This window comes from Chrysemys picta, chromosome 7 (genome assembly GCF_011386835.1).
Source record: "Chrysemys picta bellii isolate R12L10 chromosome 7, ASM1138683v2, whole genome shotgun sequence".
NCBI classification, from domain to species: Eukaryota; Metazoa; Chordata; order Testudines; family Emydidae; genus Chrysemys; species Chrysemys picta.
In genome coordinates, this window is record NC_088797.1 from 3308271 (window position 1) to 3327157 (window position 18887).

The 18887-nt window shown below is 40.9% G+C and overlaps 1 protein-coding gene across 9 annotated transcripts in view; it reads right to left on the reverse strand.

The window, feature by feature from the left end:
* FHIT (fragile histidine triad diadenosine triphosphatase) overlaps positions 1-18887 on the reverse strand; it is a 1007374-nt gene that overhangs the window by 733235 nt on the left and 255252 nt on the right. For 2 of the 9 annotated variants that reach the window (XM_005297876.5, XM_065550627.1), the window contains one exon: positions 9510-9543. The exons of the other annotated variants lie outside the window; for them this stretch is intronic. The gene's annotated coding sequence lies outside the window, so the exon portion shown is untranslated. The remainder of the gene's footprint in view (positions 1-9509; positions 9544-18887) is intronic. 9 annotated transcript variants of the gene reach the window in all.

Below are 18887 nucleotides of genomic sequence, written 5' to 3' on the forward strand. Positions count from 1 at the left end.
TCTCATCCAATCATAATCGTCTATGATTCTCACCACCTGGTGCTCTGCTAGGGGGCCTTCACTTGGCAGAGGTAGGGAATAATGGAGATAAGGGGTTCAACATGGTGCACTAAAGCTTTTGTTCCACCCTTCCATTACTAATCCTGTTTTAAAGAACACACCCAAGTTATTACATCGCACTTGGTCCTCCAATTCCCCCAGAAAGGACCAGGATCTATTGTATGAGCAACTTAATAAAGTTAAGAACAACTGGGTATCAACTCATTTCTCTCCTTCTCTGCTGAAGCACAATGTTTGTTCATTCTTCTCACACATCTACCTCCCCATGGCTTTATGTAACAAATGAATCATTGCCTAATATCTAGGGCTGTCAATAATTAAAAAATTATTCACAATTAATTGCACAATTAATCACTCTGTTAAACAATAGAATACCATTTATTTAAATATGTTTGGATGTTGTCTACATTTTCAAATATATTGATTTCAATTACAACAGAATACAAAGTATACAGTGCTCACTTCATATTTATTTTTTATTAAAAATATTTGCACTGTAAAAAACAATAGCATTTTTCAATTCACCTAATACAAGTACTGTAGTGCAATCTCGTTATCATGAAAGTTGAACTTACGAATGTAGAATTATGTACAAAAAAAAATGCATTCAAAAATAAAACAAGTCCACTCATGCTTCCATGCTGATGATGCTAGTTAAAATAATAATGCGTTAAGTAAATTTTTGACTGAACTTCTCGGGGAAGAATTGTATGTCTCCTATTCTGTTTTATCCATTTTCTGTTATATATTTCATGTTATAGCAATCTTGGATGATGACCCAGCAGGGCTGCCGAGAGTGGGTTCGGGCCCCAGTGAAAAAAAATTTGGGGGCCCCCAGCAAGGGCAGACCGGATAAACAGGGCTGACGGGGGAGAGGGGGAAGCCAGGGAAGCCGGGCCCCCTTCCGGACCACCGGGCCCCGGTAATTTGTACCAGCTTCCCATCCCTCTCGTCGGCCCTGTGACCCAGCACATGTTGTTCATTTTAAGAACACTTTCACTACAGATTTGACAAAACGCAAAGAAGGAACCAATGTAAGATTTCTAAAGATAGCTACAGTAGTTGATCCAAGCCTTAAGAATCTGAAGTGCCTTCCAAAATCTGAGAGGGACAAGGTGTGGAGCATGCTTTCAGAAGTATTAAAAGAGCAATACTTTGATGCGGAAACTATAGAACCCGAACCACCAAAAAAGAAAATAACCCTCTGCTGGTGGCCTCTGACTCAGAAGATGAAAATGAACATGTGTTGGTCAACACGGCTTTGGATTGTTATCGAGCAGAACCCATTTGCATGCGTGCATGTCCTCTGGAACGGTGGCTGAAGCACGAAGGGGCATATGAATGTTTAACATATCTGGCACATAAATTTCTTGCAAGTGCCATGCAAATGCCTTTTCTCACTTTCAGGTGACATTGTAAATAAGCAGCTGGCAGCATTATCTCCAGTAAGTGTAAACAACATTTACATTTGTAAAAAGCGTGTTTGTTTTAGCAATTGGCTGAGCAAGAAGTAGGACTGAGTGGACTTGTAGGCGCTCAAGTTTTACATTGTTTTGTTATGGAGTGCTATTATGCATCAAAAAAAATCTACATTTGTAAGTTGTACTTTCATGATAAAGAGATTGCACTACAGTACTTGTATCAGGTGAACTGAAAAATACTATTTCTTTTATTATTTTTACAGTGCAAATATTTGTAATAAAAATAATATAAAGTGAGCACTGTACTCTTCATATTGTGTTATAATTGAAAGTAATATATTTTAAAATGTAGAAAACATCCAAAAATATTTAATAAATTTCAATTGCTATTCTATTGTTTAACAGTGCAATTAAAACTGGGATTAATCACGATTTTTTTAATCACGATTATTTTGAGTTAATTGCGTAAGTTAACTGTGATTAATTGACAGCCCTAGTAATAGCCCAAGGGCTCAATCCTGAAGCCACTTTGATAGTTAAACTTCCAATCTGCCTGCACTGCGCATGTCCATGCAATCAACCTGAGGTTCTCTCAGTGCTGGGATACCCAACTCACATTTCACTGGTGGAGTTCCAAAGCAGGGGCTGATCTTTCCAAAATGAGATGAAATTGTATCCATTCTCCAGGAAATGGTTAGCACCAAGCAGGGCACTGGCATTTTGCAAGCCACAAGAGCGGCTTAAATAGCCACTTCAAAATATATTAATTCACTGAACAAGATAAGAACTAAACTATTTAACCGAAGGATTCATTGGCAGAAAATCAACAGTGGAGGCACTGTTCTATGAATTATGTTAAGAATAATTTATGGAAATATCTTACAGCATTTAACAAGCACAAAACCAGTACATTTCTATAGATATGTTTTTAGACTAACTTCTACAGTACGCTCTCATTTATATTAGAAATTGATAACTTTTCTATATCTTTTTAAAATCGCACGACATAATTCAATAGCGAGAATCTAATTATCTAGTAAGTTGTGTAGGATAGTTAAAAACCTATAGAAAGGTTATTTTGGATTAAATTTCACACAATATTTTGATGAGGAAATGAACATATGAATTACTCTCCAAAAATGTGACTCTTTCTTATTCAGTTATTTTAAAAAGGGAAAACTGAATTTACGTAGTAATCGTTAAACCTCTCCCCCTTCCCTTGGAGCAAGGTAACAGACATGAACTGGGGCTTGTGGATGAGCATTACAGAGCACATTAATAAAAGGAAACTTTACCGTATGTATTGTCATAAAGATACATAGTCAAAGCTATATAGTATATATTCACAAATAGATACATAGGTGGTGTAAAGGTAAACAAACCGTTATGGAAATGGACATCTAACATTAAAGAAAGGTGAACCAAAGAATAGTTTTACAGTTAATAGCTGAAATACATGGACCACACACATGCTTAAAGACAGGCATGGGTATAGGTACCTTGTAGAATCAGGGCCAAGACACTTACATAATCCAACATAAATCATGCAGGGTGTCAGAAACCACTTTACTAGAATCTAATAATTTTTTAGCTTTACGGCAACAAGCTTCTTCAGGCCCCAGATACCCTGATCTGGGACAAAAAGATAGAAATATCTAGACAATACTGATTTTATTAAAAGATAGTCAAGGGTTCACAATGGAAGATTCTCTGGCAATAATCTGATAAATGCTTCTGAGGATACTACCAAAGGACTTGATGGGAAGGGAGCTATAGACATAAATTTACCTTTATTCAGGCAAACTCTGGCTACCATAAATGTAACATAGTGAGGCTTGGGCTACACTTAAAAATTAGATTGACATAGCTATGTGGGTCAGGGCTGTGAAAGAAAAATATCCTACTTGACAGGCATAGCTATGCCAGCCTACCTAACCCCCAGTGTAGACGCAGCTATGGCAACATAGCTACCATTATTTGTTCCTACACAGATGGAAAAACCCCTTCCAGTATAGGATGCATCTACATTGCGGGGTTATACTGGTATCATTTCTATAGCGTAGACATACTTAGAGAGCTACTTTATTGGATGAAAAACTAGTTGGAATCTCAAATATAGGCGGCAATTTGGATAAAAGGGAGGGGATTGGTGTACAGGAAAAATCAAAACAGATTTAATTCAGTTCCTACAGCACATTCGTTACCTACAGGTCTGAATCCCTAAAATCAGTTTAAGGATTCAAAAGAACAGATGGGATCAGTCAGCAACTGGAAAGAAAGAAAGAAAGATTCAGAATGGCCTGGCTAGACCAGACCAAGCACCATATTGTATGTATACTAAAACACTACTCTTATTATCCTTAATAATATATTATCCTAAGTATGAAAATAATGAATTCAACCGAGAGAAATGTGAGAATTAGACTAGTGACAGGAAGGAGAGAAAGGATACAGTGTCAGGCCAAAATTGTCAATGTGGGCACCTAAAGTTAGATAAATAAAGATGGCCACATTTTCAGAAGAACCAAGCAACCTCAACATGACTTGCAGATGCCCAGCAACTCGGAAATCAACCCACTTCTTTAATTGCCTGGGGAGTTAAGTTACTAACTTTGGGAGCATAAGTTTGAAAATTTTTCCCTGAAAGGTCATACGTTACAAGAAAAGACTTCAGGGAGTGGTGGATAAAACATTAAATCCTTTGGCACTAAGCATTAAAAATAATTTTTAAAAAAATCAAACAATTTTAAGATACATAAATAGGAATATAAAATATACAGTAAATCACAGGAACACTATACAGTGCGGTGTAGGAGCAATTTGAGAGGGGCACATTTAGAATAATGTGCACAGTTCTGACCACCACTTTATGAAAAGGGCAGCACAGAAATGGAGAAGACAAAAAAGAGAGGTCAGCCAGAATCATGTAGGTTCTGGAGGATTTGAGATATTCAAAAAGGTTAGAGAAACTAGGTCTGTTCTTTGGAAAAGAAATTAACAGGGGATCACACTAAGGCATACAGAATTCTGAAGGGGAAAAAAAAAAGGAGACTCTACAGGGTTATATGAGCTCATGTCAAATATAAGAACAAAGGGCATGAACTTAAGCTACGGAAAGGTCATCCACGAAAAGAATTTAGGAAAAAGTGCTTTACACATAGAATAGCTACAATAGAAAATAAACCAGCCAAAGTAGCCTTTGGAACAACGGATATAAACTTTAAAAAGGCGATATGCACCTGGAGGACAGAATTATCGTGCAGAGATGACTGGCCTTTTGGAAAATGGGTTTTGAGAAGTGTGTTGTTTTTTTTAAGTCACCCACGTTATTTTCCTATGTACTGTCTGCTACATCAGATAATATGTGGCTAGCATAATGCCAATAAAAGACATCTGATACCAAACTAACATGAAGCATCTAATAGCGAGACCCCAATATTTCAAACAAAGGCTTTAGAGATTCCACTCCCTCACATTCCTGTCTAGTGTTATTTTTGATACTTACTGGTTTCAGCAGGACAGGAAACATCACAACAAACTTTGTTCTACTATTTGAGATCCTTTCTTTACTTAACTTTTTCCAGTCTCAGAATAAGTTTTGGTTTAGTAGTTTGAGACTTTTTAAGCAAAGGCTATTATCCAATATGGTTGCCAATCTCAAATATATATAATTTTTATGCATACTTATCGAACGATCCTTAGCAAGGATTAGCAGGAAGGTTTTAACTCCGAACATTCAACTCTAGAGCACAGACATCTACTGCTTGAGCTAAATGTGCCATTCCATTAGCTGGCAACAGTAGGCTGTTACTGTCCACAAATGCTCCCCGGGTTACGCAAGACCCAATTTATGCAAATTCGCAATAACGGAAAAAGTTCCATAAGCCAGAATAGGATTTTCAAGTTGCGTAAATTTGTGCATAATGTCTGGGTATAAATTTCCAACTTACGCAAAATGCGAGTTATGCGAGGCTTTCCGGAACGGAACGATTGTGTAAGTCGGGGGGCGTCTGTATTTGGATTAGCCACTGCAAGCGGATGCAGACTATGTTTTTCAAGCATGTTACACACTCGGTCTTTCAACAGGTAGGGCCAAAGTGTGGCCTAGATAGTGTGGAGGTGCATGGGCATAAGGGGAAATATATCATGGGAAGGGACGCATGTTCCATAGAGACACCAGCTCCCACCAGCACACAGGTGGGCAAAGAGGTTGGGAACAGACCAGTGTACCAGCCAGCACAGTGGCACTGGCACGACATACACTGCAGCAGAAAGTACAGATCCAGCACATTTACATCCTCTCCCTCCTTCTCCGAGCCACAAGTAAAGCAGGTCGGGAATGTCAATTCATCTGCACTGAAACAGTTTGTGGGGAAGGGTTGGTTTCAATGCGTCTCACTCCAGAAATATTGGGGGGAGGAGTTTGAAGTTGTTGATAGGTCCTGGCTTGTCACCTTCAAAATGAAAAGTTTTGTTTTCAGTTTAACTAATTGTTTCAATATTTGTAAAAAGGTTAAATAATTAAAAAAAAACAATTCAAAATCAACACGGGATGTTTCAGTTAACTGCATCAAGAAAACAATTTGGATTATTGATCTGCAGAAATTGGAGACTGACTTTTTGTCCCAGTTCAGGACAGGAAAAAATTGTGAAATCTCAAACTCTTGTGGGATGGGAAAACCGTTTCCCATCCAGCTTTAGTCACTATCTCCCGCTAAAGCTACTACTGGGGAAGCACAACTTGCTGCGCTTTTCTGTGGGTTCATGACAAAGCCATGCACGAGGCCTTAATGAGCTTCATAATAGCTAGTACAATTTTATTTATCATTTGAAATGTCTTTGAGAGAGATAATGTGGGTGAAGCAATATATTTTACTGGACCGACTTCTGCTAGTAAGAGACAAGCTTTTGAGCTACAAAGAGGACTTCAGATCTTCAAGAGCTCTGTGTAGCTTGAAAGTTTGTCTCTCTAATATTCTGGGACCAACACAGCTACAACAATGTAAGAACTTTTGTCATTCTTCACTCTTTTTACCTGTTCGCTAACAAAAGCCAAGAAATTCTAAGTCATAGCTAACCTCCACTTTAAAATACCACTTCAACTAACCTACATAAAGTATCATAAAACCATACTGGAAATAACAGCAAGCCAAAACCTGTCACTCAACAAGGCAAGACCACTATTGAAGGCAACAAGATTTTCCACAATTCAGAAGTGTGCTGTAATTCAGCATTTGACTTGGAATGCCTTATTGAAATCTGAAAGACAAGGTAGGTGAAGGAATATCTTTTATTGAACCAACTTCTGTTGGTGTAAGGGACAAGCTTTCAAGTGTCACAGAGTTCTTCTTCAGGTCTCTGGAAAATACCCAGAGTGTCTGAGCCAAATACAATTTTGGACAGATTGTTAAGCATCTGATGCACTAGATGTTGAATGATCAATATCCCCCCTCCCAAATACTTTTTAAGATCCAGAGATCCTTCACATGCCTATCAAACATGTGGTATACCTCATACAGCGCATCCATTGCCCCAACAAAAACATCAATTATGCTCTCCAATGAACTCACACAGAAAAATGATAGACAGAGACACCTTAACACCCATAGGCAAAAAACTTTTCACAAAGCAGTCACTCCATATCTGACCTCTCAGCCCTCACTCTCAAAAGGAAATCTGCACAATATCTTCAAAAGATGAGCCTGGGAGTTTAAATTCATAACTCTGCTAGACACTAAAAACCAGAGACTAAACATATACACTGGTTTTATGGCTCATAATTTGTAACACACCCGACTGCTTGCTAACCCTTAACTTAAAATGAAGTGGGCTATTATCTCCCACAGCGTCTGTCCCAACTTGCATTTAGCTCAGGCACTCTGCTTACCTTCTCCAGACCTGAAGCGCTCTGTAATGTTCAAAGGCTTGTCCGTTCCACCAGCAGAAGGTGGTCCAATAGAAGATATTACCTCACACATCTCACTCATATCCTGGGACCAACACAGTTACAACAATGCAAAACTATTATGATCTGTCATGCAAAATGGGGGTGTAATTCAGGTATCATTTATGGACAGGCAACAGAGCTGGCTGGGAAACAGAAATCCCTCTATTTGAAAAAATTCATCCCAAAATGGGACAAAACCTCAAAGCATGAATTTTTTGAAGGGTTTTCCAGAAAAATTCCATTGTGGAAGAAATGAAACAATCTTTTGGCTTCCCACCTCCTCTGAGCTCTGGGACCAGACAGCTCAGCTGCTCAGCCTTCCCACCAGCTCTGTAGCCAGTGAAACTGTACCGTGGCTCTCTGCCTCTCCAGCCCTAGAACTGTGGAGGAAGCTGCTGATGATGATCAAATGTGAAGCTTGCCAAGCTAATTTGTGGCAGCCTCTTCAACGAAGTGCAGAGCCCTTAGACCACAATCAAATCTGGTCATGGACAGTCAGTGATGTGTGAAATTGTCTTTAGCCACAGCCATATGTGGGATTCCCTCATTGGCCCCAGGTATGAAGGTTGGCTGCACATTCATCCTGCCATGTTCAAAAATGGTCTAGAAGAATACCTAAGCGGCATGGCAAATCAAAGCTGGGTACACACCTAGTCTGGTCAGTAGTGAGAGACTGGTGTCTGACGTCAGCTACAAGCAATTCTTCACGCCATATCAACCTAGCAAAGAAATTTGGACAGAGAAAGTGGTCCCACAACGAGTGCCTAGATGTCAAGTGTGCTCTTGGGTGGTCGCAGAGGTCTGTGTATAGCAGTAGGCTGGGTTTGCCCAGATCTTCTCAACCATTCTACAGTTGCACATCAACCAACTTGATGCAAGATGAATGGAGCGAGACCTGACCAAAGTATTCTGCTGCAGAGTAACAGAGGACTAACCCAGAGAATAGGAGAGTTTGAGTGTTTTCTCCCCATGAAGCATCAGTCAATTTACTTAGAAGGTTGTTATTTGTCCTCCCCTTAGCCAGAGTTTTCGTCAGGTGGTTAAGAGACCTATGTAGGGTTACTCCAAGGTAGACTGGGTGGGATTCTTGTTCCAAGCAATGTCCATAGAGAGAGATATTCAGTTCCTGAGCTGTTCTGGCATTATAAAGATAGAACATTCAAAACTGTCTTGGCCACACTTGGTTGTAAATACCAACAACTACTTTATTTGGCCATCTTACTCAAGACAGGGTTAGGGAGTCTTCAGGCTCTGGGAGTGACAGTGCTTGGACGCCTAAACAAATGTCATCTGCATATGTGAACTTGAGGGGCTGGGTGAGCGGAAGATCTTTTGCGTATAGGATGAAGAGAGTCGGTGCCAGCACAGAGCCTTGCGGTAGGCTTTTCCACGCAGTAACTCTGTCTCCCAGGTGCACTCAGAAATGTCTGTTGCAGTGGAGAAGGTCAACAACATTAACCACCCATGCTGGGAGTGCTCGTGACAATTTGACTAAGAGCCCCATGTGCCAGACTGTGTCAGATGCTGCTGCAAAGTCCAGAAATACAGCTCCCATCTCCAGGTTTTTCTGAAAAACCGGTCAATGAATGTTGTCAAAGCTAACACTTGATCACAGGGGCTACAACCTCTCTGAAAGCCTCCTTGCTTAACACTATGTATTAACTCCACTTGGGGGCGGGGAGTGGCGCTGAAGTATAAGCTGCTCCAGCACCTTGAATGGCAGAGACAGAGACATCAGTCGATAGCTTCCTCCACATAATTTTGCAAGCTGAGAGGCAGTCAAGGCACCAAGCCTCAGCAACCATAAAGGAAAGCTTTTTGTCAATTTCACTGATAGAAAGTGGGTGTGTTTCCAGCGAGGTCTTGGCCCTATGCTAGTTAACATTTTTATCAATGACATGTAAGAAAAACAAAATCACTGATGAAGTTTGCACAGGAATTGGGGGAGTGGTAATGAAGACAACAGGTCACTGATTCAGAATGATCTGGATCATGTGGTAAATTGGGCACAAGCCAACAATATGCATTTTAAGATGGCTAAACATATACATCTAGGAACAAAGAGATTAGGCCATACTTACAGGATGGGGGACTCTATCCTGGGAAGCAGTAACTCTGAAAAAGATTTGGGAATTATAGTCAATAATCAGCTGAATATCAGTGCCCAGTGTGATGCTGTGACCAGAACAGCTAATGTGATCCTGGGATACCTAAACAAGGGAATCTACAGTAGGAGCAGAGAGGTTATTTTACCTCTGTATTTGGCAATGGTGAAACTGCTACTGGAATCCTGTGTCCAGTACTGGGGCACACAATTCATGAAGGATGTTGAAAAATTGGAAAGGGTTCAGAGAAGAGCTGAAAGAATGATCAAAGGATTTGAAAACAGGTCTTATAGTGGTAGATTCAAGGAGATCAATCTATTTAACAAAGAAAATATAAAGGGTGACAATCACAGTCTACAAGTATCTGCATTGGGAATAACTATTTAAGAAAGGGCTCTTCAGTATAGCAGAGAAAAGTCTAACATGATCAAATGGCAGGAAGTTGAAGCTAGACAAATTCAGACATGAAATAAGGCGTAAATTTTTGACAGTGAAGGTAATTAACCATTGGAACAATGGAACAAAAGTCATGGTCAATTCTGCAACACTGACAATTGCTAAATCAAGATTGGATTTTTTCCAAAAGATCTGCTCTAGGAATAATTTTGCTATATGGGAGGTCAGACTAGATCATCACAATGCTTCCTTCAGGCCTTAGAATCAATGAATCTATCTATAAAAGTGGAATTCATAACAACATGGCAGGCTGGCTGCCGGAGAGCCATCATTCCAATTTTCCCCGATGAGGGGTGGGGGAAGGGGGAGGGGAAAAAATCAAATCACAAAATTTTGGTAAAACCAATTTCTGCCCCCCTCCCACCCAAAAGGAATTTTTTTGTAGGAAAATTGTTCTGATGAAATTTTTTTGACCAGCTTTAATTGGCAGTATGTACCACACCTAATGGGGTAAGTTAAGAACAAAGTTTCAGACTCAGTTCTGAGTTATCTTCCTTCTTTTGGTTTCAGGCATGATCAGGAAGATGACAAGTGTGAAACAGCAGCTTTAGGAACCAACAACCAAAACAACAAATGGTGAAGACCAGACCGATTCTTAAAGCTGTTGAGTTCCTGGCGGTACCCACCATTTGTCTGGGAATGTTTGCTAAATCAGGTGCATAATTTTTTATTCTTATTAATTTGTATGGCAGTAGCATCCAGAGGCCCCAGCCAAGATCATCACTCCATTGTATTAGGCACTGTAGAAACAGAGTAAGAGACCATCCCTGCCCTGAAGGACTTACCATCTAAACAGACAAAAGTGGGGTGGGAGTGCTATAATGAACAAACAGATTAAACAATGTGTAGGTTTATAAGCATTTCATTCCATGATTCTTTTCTTAGGGAACATGGCCCGGGGAGTGGGGGGAAGAGATGGGAAGGGTGCCGCGAGGGAGTTACCTGAATAATTACCCAGTTTCACCAGCGGATTCATATGTCTTACTTTGTTTCAGTCCCTGCTCACATTGAGATACCTCATCATGTTCATGATGGACAATGTAATTGATCTATGCTGGAGCAGAAAGGAATTACTGAACCTCAGAAAGTACCCTTTTCATTCTGCATTTCACAGTTCTCCAACACTCCTTTTAGCCTCATAAGAATAATTTCTTTTAAGCTTTCCTATTTATCTTATAGTATAGGAATAAACAGAAAACAGTACACACTAAACTTAACACTTTTAGTAGGAAGAATACTTTGACACATACAACAATCAGTTTACATGACAGAGCATGAGATGCAATTGTCTTTACCTTAGTTTACATAACCACAAATGTTACTGAGTGCCGTGGTTACAGGGCGAGCTGTGTCTTAGACCTCTCTGAATCTCTCCCAAGTGCACACCTCAAATGACAGGCATAGCTTCCCTCACCTCTCTCAAAAATGTAACCCTACAGTGCAACCCACTCTGGGTTGCAGCCCTGCTATTTACCAACTGTGTTAATGTAACAGGCCCAATTGTGTTTGGCACCCATCAGCCCTTTTCTTTCAGGCGCCGATGACCACAGCTGATCACAGTGACTCAAAAACAGATTCTTTAGAACGAAGTATTTATTCAGTAACCAAAAGGTACAGAGCACACAGAACAAAAGGCAAAAAACAATAAAGGCCTATATACCTATTCCCCTTTACCGAAAGCAACCTTAATCTTTCCTTGCAAGCGTCATTAAGTTCCATTCAGGCCAGTTACCTTCATCTCTGGGTTTGGAGAAGCAGATTTCACAGCTGCACCAGGCTGTGTCTGTCTCTCACTCAGTATGTCTTCTTGCATCCCTGTCAGTGCTCAATGACACTCCCTGCTCACAATCCACTCAGCCCCATCCCAGTGTCCCTGCCTAGGCAAGCAGCTTTAGGTGTTAGTATCCCCTTTGATCCTAGGTTTGGCCTGAGAAGAGTACACTTGGCCAGCATGGGTATTCCCGCATTAATAGCCTCCCCAATGACACTTGACATTCTCTAGGATAGTACCACAACTTCACCATTGTTTTATTTTCCCCTTGCAGCCGCCTTTGAATTAACTCCATGCAGCCAAGCAGGATAATATACAGAAAAATCTGAGATGCACATGATATTTATAATAATTAATGCACAAGGTTTTCCACCTCTCTGACATTTTTGCTACCTACATGTAGCCTACACATTTTGAGTCATTTAGCTATATTATAGAATGATCTGCTAAGCAATGTTTCAAAATGAAAAGGGCTTTTTTGGAAGAAAAAATTTTCTGTTTTGTTAAGTCTATGCAGCATTAAGTAGAAAACTGAGAAGCCCACAGACAAATACTACGTTTGTTACCTAAAAATATTCACGTGGGTGTGGAATCAGATTAATTTAACAACATATCTCTATACCTATATATGTTACCTCAATGAAGACTCAGTCTCTTGTTCAAATCCCTTATGTAGCCCCACCTCTAAGAATTCATCCAAAAACAAATGGTTGGGTTAAGGGACTGCTGAGGATAGTTGATACTTTATAACAATTTTTTAAATGCAAACGTATAAAACATTGAATGGATATGATTGTATCCTTCTCATCACATCCTTCACGTTGCAGTTGTTACCTTATGGCAGTTTCTGCCACTCCTGATCACAAATGAGATTCTCATTCTCACACAGACCCACCCAAGGAGACTAATTTACACGAACTCCAAGGACTATCAAAATTATTCTGGAGGCTGCTCCGGCTTCCAGAGCAGCCCAGAATCAGGAGGGCATGAGGATGGCAAGGCTGCCTTCGCCTCCACTTTTAAGGGATGTCTGAACTGCAAACGTAAAGGCAGGGCCGGCTCCAGGCACCAGCTTCTCAAGCAGGTGCTTGGGGCGGCCGCTCCGGAGAGCAGTGGCACGTCCAGGTATTCGGCGGCAATTCGGCGGACGGTCCCTCACTCCGCCTGGGAGTGAAGGACCTTCCGCCGAATTGCCGCCGCAGATCACGATCGCGGCTTTTTTTTTTGGCTGCTTGGGGCGGCCAAAACCCTGGAGCTGGCCCTGCGTAAAGGTATGTTCTTAATTCGCTTTAGCTAACTCGGGCTAACATGGCAGTGAAGGCGCCGCCATTCAGCTGCAAACGTAAAGGCAGGGCCGGCTCCAGGCACCAGCTTCTCAAGCAGGTGCTTGGGGCGGCCGCTCCGGAGAGCAGTGGCACGTCCAGGTATTCGGCGGCAATTCGGCGGACGGTCCCTCACTCCGCCTGGGAGTGAAGGACCTTCCGCCGAATTGCCGCCGCAGATCACGATCGCGGCTTTTTTTTTTTGGCTGCTTGGGGCGGCCAAAACCCTGGAGCTGGCCCTGCGTAAAGGTATGTTCTTAATTCGCTTTAGCTAACTCGGGCTAACATGGCAGTGAAGGCGCCGCCATTCAGCTTCTAACTCTGATTAGCAATTCAAATTCAGCTCAGGCTCCCCTCCAGGCTTTAACTCATGCCACTAACCAGCATTAAAACCAAAGATGCCATGTCTTCACTGCTACTCTAACCCCAGTAATGGGCACTTCCTTTGGGGGTGGGGGCATTGTAGACATACCGTCAGAGGCACAGCAAAGAACCTCACCCAAGAAGAGGTACCTTATTCCACAAGTTATCCCCTTGAAATCAATGGAGTGAGCAGAAATGGCAGAATCTGGCCCTTAGATTGTAAACTCTGGTGCAGGGACCCTTTCTTTGTATGTGTTTGTACAGCATCTAGGATAACGGGACCCCGATCCAATTGGGGCCTCTGGGTGCTTCTGTATGTAATATCAACATTAAATAAATACTGCTACCACCACCCACCTTGATTAAGAGGGACAAACAAGCACTGTAATGAGCAGTTCACTACTGTCTTTGTATGAAGAGTTTCTGCTAATAAGTTACTCTTGGGTTACTATCATTCAATCATGCTGCTAATAGGAACACTTTCACAGTAATTGGTGCATTTTAGACAGCATAAGATGCTGGACGGTTTTGGAATCGTTAATGATTTGTGGTGACTTTCGCTGTAAGGATGACAATGTATTAGTTTACCAGATGCCAGATCAGGCCATGGGCCATTAACGAGAGGGCGTTCTCTGAACACTTTTAGAACAAATACCAGCTGGTTTATTTTCAGCATGCAGACATAATCACACGCATCTCGGATTCAATTCACTACAATGCTGTCAGATACATCATAAATTAAAGGCTCCAAGCGCTCATTACCATTTCTTAGTCTTAAAAGCAGCATGTCGTACAAAGATCCAAAATATTAAGTTTACCATTTTAAAGGAGTTTGATAACATTATATACATTTTGTAAAAGATGATAAATTCTCTAAACAACTCTTTTTATTACCCAACTATTCCAAATATTCTTCAGACATGCTCTTTCCTATTATAGACTTTGGAGCAGCAAATTTCTTTTCTGCCAAGAATTCTTTGAAGGCCAAGGAAGTTTAAGAACGCAGTTGAAACGTATCAGTAAATTTTGGCACAGGTATTCAAATCACCACAGTCACAGAGATTAAACAAAGGGGTAAAAAAAAGACAACTCACACCTGATTGCAGGGAACTGTCTGTGCATGGCAGTGGTAAATAGGACTACACCTGATAGATCCTAGCAATCAACCCATTCATTTTTAAGAGAAATCTGAACCACTCATGTATCTTCTACACAAATGTTAGCTAATTGAAATAATCTCTAGGTCTGCTGCATGGAAAGATCGGTCATGCTAATCCAGGGCATTTCTATTAGAACATGATTGAATATAAAATGGACTGGGGGGAGAGACAGAGAGAACTATTCTTCCACAAACATGGTCTTAGCTGATTTAATTTATTTTGCAGTTCCAATTGCCAGATTAACCTTTCAGAAGATTTAACAAACTAACTAATATGTGATTAATATTCTCACTAGCGTTTTAGGGTACGTCTTCACTACCCGCCGGATCGGCGGGTAGCAATCGATCTATCGGGGATCGATTTATCGCATCTCATCTAGACGCGATAAATCAACCCCCGAACGTGCTCCCTGTTGACTCCAGAACTCCACCAGAGTGAGAGGCAGAAGCGGAGTCGACGGGGGAGCCGTAGCCATTGATCCCGGGCCATGAGGACAGGAGGTAAGTTGATCTAAGATACGTCCACTTCAGCTATGCTATTCTGAAGTTGCGTATCTTACATCGATTCCCCCCCCCCAGTGTAGACCAGCCCCAAGAAAGAACCCAAGTTACTTCAGAGAAAGCATTGGTTTTGCATTTCAAGTGAGTTTCATTACTGACTTGATTCTGAGATGTGTTCAACACACTGTCACCCACTGAATTCTCTTCTACTCAGAACTGTCTCTTGGGTACGGCAAATCGGGGCAACCGCTCCTGGCCCCGCGCTTTGGGGGCCCCGAAGGGGCTAGTGCAATTGGCCGGCGCGGTCAGTCCCAGAAGTGACGGATTCGTCACTTCCGCCCCCAGCCCCGCATCCCCCCTAGGGACGGCCCTGATTCTACTTATCAAATGATTAGCAGCCCAAGTTTATAAGGAGCATGCAAGGGAATTTTCAAAAAAAATTGCACCTCTTGCTTCTTTATCACGTATTAAAGTCTGAAAGATTTGAGTGGTTGGTTTAATTTCTTTTTACTGGAGATATCACACTGGTTTTGCTGGAAGATTCAGGGAGGGGTTCCTCAGACCTTAAATGAAGCTATAGTGTTGATAACATATAACAAAAAGATAACTTCCTTCAATGACTAATATTCTGGAAAAGGATAAGTCTGAATAAAGTCAAAAGTAGTAAACAGGTCCCTCTCAGTTTCTAATATTAGTCTCTTGACTCTAATGTTGTCATTTCAATAGTTCTCCAGTTACTAGGGTCTTCCAGGCTAGACAAGACAAGCAAAATTAAAAGAAAACTTGCAGACCTTCCTTATCCATCATAAAGAAGCAGAAAGGATCACTAATCCAATTTTTGTTTTCCTTGGCAGGTCACCTTTAAAGAGATAAAGCAGCAAGCTGTGTCATTTGTAATGGAATAGAGGATCCTTCCAGTAAAAAATAGTGGCCCTCCCCAAAAATTGTTAAAAAGTTAAAGAAACCAACGTTTCTACAGCTTGTTGCAGAACAAGGGGGTAACTAATAAATGTTAATATGGACAGTAATTGTTACAGTGAATACTAGAAAGCCTATTACTGCTCTAGCGCATGCATGCCCAGTAATTGCTAACTCGCCCATTCCTCTACTCCAAACATAGATTAAAAAAAAATCTTTAGAAAAATTAGTAATTTATCAATATTGTTGACTATTTTCTTTGTAAAGAATCCTCTTAATTTACACTTATTCAGCCTGCTGCTTTAATCTTTTTAAACTCAATGAGAATCATATGGTTAAAATACAACTGGAAGACTATATAACAATTGTGCAAAGGGCCTTTACAAAAAAGTGGTCTTTTTGCCTTTGCTTAAGGAAAGAGAATAGATAGAAATGGGTTTTTCCTGGGGAACCAAGGGAAGTATATTAACATGGTAGTTCCAGTCACCTTTTGTTATTATGGACCCCCTATGTACTGTGCCCACTCTAAGCCTTCATTACAATTTTTTGTCTCAAGAAACATCTTTGGATCTTGACAAACCCAGTTTTACAGTAAATGAGCTATGCTAGCTCAGACAGCTATTCAAAAAACCAATAGAAAAAAATTTGCATGCTCCATTTAAAAAAACATTATGTATAATTTATTCATGACATACACAAGGCTACAATATTGGGCATGGAAGTCCTGACACAAAGCCCTAGCCACCAACAACTATGTGCAGTGATTGCTATAGCCTTCTTGGATTATGTACCATTAACATGCTCCAGTGAGATACACCAAGAGCTGTCCACAACCTTATCTCTGGCAAATAAACAGTTCAGAAAAGCCCCACTGCAGCATAATCTCTGTGGATTGAGGCCAACAGACTAATTCAACAATCAGTGGTTTATTTTAAATTTCACTCCTTGGGTGCAGAGGACAATGTGTTAGCTCTAGGCAAGAGGTGCAGGAAGTTTTATGTTAGCTTTTCCTTTTGCCTTTCAAGTCAGCAAGCTATTCAACTCCACCCTGCAAAAACTACAGTAAGATATCCAAAAGTCTTGCTTTCATTATGTCATCTCTTCAGGTGATACCATGAAGTTATTAGTTCACTGGCCTGACGACTTCGGGTGCCATTATCTCCAAATGCATTTGAACGGTAGAGACTAAGTTTTAGCTGCCTGAGGATATTCTGAATTTGTTTAAATTTCAAGTTTGGAATTCATACTGCCACCTCAGCTGCATAATTCAGCCTGCCAGAGGATAAAATTAGACTGATGGAGGTTTAGGTGATGCAGCAGGCCACAGGCAGAATTGCAGAGAAGGAGCAGAGGAAGAGAGATCATTTGGGAGAGGTTATTTTTTCTGTCAGTATGTAGTACTGTTATGAACATTAATAACCTTACACAACAGGAGAAGACAAAATTATAGTGTCTGTATTTTGTATCAGAAGGCAGCAGATGAGACAGGAAGGTGGTTTAGATTTGAGTAGAAAAGTAAGCACCCTTCAGAAGCTATGCTGTACAGCTGGGTAGCCCATTAACCAATGCCAAACCTGTTTGCTTCATATTGATCTGCACTTGTGATCGGATTAAAACATTTTAGCAAGAGGTAGAGAGAAATAAGATCTACCACAGATCATGAAATAACCCAGCTGCATCTGTTGGGGATTGTGATCTTCAGCCTAATCTCTTATTCAGCGAAGGGATTTATATAGGCTTTCCTAGGTACCCTAAAGCTGTTCTGCATTACTGGCTCTGTTTTAAGCCTCCAATTTTTCTCTGGTACAGCTTGGTGCATGAAATTATTGGGCACCATCAGGAGACCCAGGTAGATACAGATATTCAGAGGGCACTCTGTTGCACAAGGTGGCTCTTTCTTTCCAAGATGTTTTCAAGCTATTTTGCTGTAACAGGTGCACTGGCCACCTGGATTTTGTTCCCTTTTCTTTGTTTGTTGCTATCAGCTCCAAGTGGCGGAGTCTAAGTTCACAGTCTAAGTATCTACATGAGGAATAAATATTTAATAATGGGCCCAGTGAACAGAACTATAAATTCATATGAAAACGTAGTTATGTCAGGAGTTCTAGTAACTCTCTCCCGCACAGAACTCTATCGTTACCTGAAAGAACACAGTTCGTAAAGGCTCCTTAGTAGACCTGAATGAAAATTTTGACACAAAGTCTCTCTGTCTAGAAATGCCTGTTGGTCAACACTGACACGTTCCTGCAGGACCCCTACTGAAATGGAACATTTCAATTTTTCAGTCTGAAGGAATGGTTACAAAATTTTATTTTATTCTTTTATATTATCAATTAACAAAAAATTACCAGTCAGAATACCAACAATTACCAAACCAGCTGCTGCAATATCAATTACTGTGCCACCTATTGAATAAATTACCAATTCTATCCTGGGAAACACTGACTCTGAAAATGATTTGGGGCTCATGGTGGATAATAAATTGAACGAGTATCAGAGGGGTAGCCGTGTTAGTCTGAATCTGTAAAAAGCAACAGAGGGTCCTGTGGCACCTTTGAGACTAACAGAAGTCTTGCATCTGAAGAAGTGAGGTTCTTACCCATGAAAGCTTATGCTCCCAGTACTTCTGTTAGTCTCAAAGGTGCCACGGGACCCTCTGTTGCTTTTTAATAAATTGAACATCAGCTCCCAGTGTGACGCTATGGCCAAAACAGCAAATGTGATCCAGGGATGGATGCATAAGAGAAGTTTACTCAGCTTGTGCAGTAACTGAGGTTCGAGATGTGTCCCCCGTGGGTGCTCCACTGCAGGGGGCAGTGCGTTCCGGTGCCGTCGCTCGGAGATTTTGCTAGCAGTGTCTGGTC